At 42.3% G+C, this 1,049-nt stretch overlaps 1 non-coding gene across 1 annotated transcript; it reads right to left on the minus strand.

The window, feature by feature from the left end:
• Window positions 1-870: 870 nt before the first annotated feature.
• Window positions 871-977, minus strand: LOC120269733. Its single transcript, XR_005539372.1, has one exon. It is a non-coding gene; the product is annotated as a small nucleolar RNA R71 (small nucleolar RNA).
• Window positions 978-1,049: the final 72 nt, after the last annotated feature.

Consider the following 1,049-nt stretch of genomic DNA (forward strand, 5'->3'; position numbering starts at 1 on the left):
TTTTGCTCTTTCACTTGTTGATTTTATTGTTGAGAATTGAATCAATTTCACACCTATCATAATTGATCTTCCACATAGCTAAGAATCAAATTAAGTATTTTCACTCCCTACTCCCTGTGGATTCGACCCCGCTCACCCGGGATTATTACTTCGACAAGCCCGTGCACTTGCGGGATATAAGCAAGGGGACCTTGTCAAGTTTTTGGCGCCGTTGCCGGGGAGCTAGGCATTTAGAGATACTTTGCACTTTGTTTTCTTAGTTATTTCACCACACATTCTATTCCATATCTTCTTATTCTATCATTTTTCTGATTTTCTTTTTTTTTACTTTTGGTACAGCTCCAGGTTATGACCCGAGGGAATCCATCAATATTGATTGAAGGAGACCTTGAGCTTGAACGTACACTTCGAATGAAAGGGAAAGAAACTCTACAAGAATGACTCTAATCCAAATTGATTTGAAGTAGAAGGATCCGACAACATGGCGTAACAAAATGAGCAACAACGGACACTATCCGATTATGCCGGACCTTCGTGTTGGGGACACAATCGAGTATTGTGCATCCCCCAATTACTACTCGAATTTTCGAGCTAAAGTCGACATTCATCCATATGCTGCAGCAGTCCGCACAATTCAACGGTTTGGCCGATGAGGATCCAAATAGTCACATAGAGAGCTTCCTTGAGGTGTGTGACATGCTGAAGATAAATGGTGTGACGGATGATGCTATCAAATTGAGAGCCTTCCCATTTTACTTAAAGGGGAAAGCAAAGCAGTGGCTACACTCATTACCTAGGGCATCAATCACTACATGGGAGGAGATGGTAGAAGCTTTTCTAGCCCGTTATTTTCCTCCCGGAAAATCATCAAAGCTTAGGAATGAGATCTCATCCTTTATGCAGTTGGAATTGGAGTCTCTATTTGAGACATGGGAAAGTTTCAAGGAAATCCTCGCTAAGTGTCCGCAACACGGATTCCCCGAGTGGATGATTGTTCAAACCTTCTACAATGGTTTGAACCCGAGTACAAGGCAACTCTTGGATGTGGC

Source organism: Dioscorea cayenensis, chromosome 9 (assembly GCF_009730915.1).
Source record: "Dioscorea cayenensis subsp. rotundata cultivar TDr96_F1 chromosome 9, TDr96_F1_v2_PseudoChromosome.rev07_lg8_w22 25.fasta, whole genome shotgun sequence".
NCBI classification, from domain to species: domain Eukaryota; kingdom Viridiplantae; phylum Streptophyta; class Magnoliopsida; order Dioscoreales; family Dioscoreaceae; genus Dioscorea; species Dioscorea cayenensis.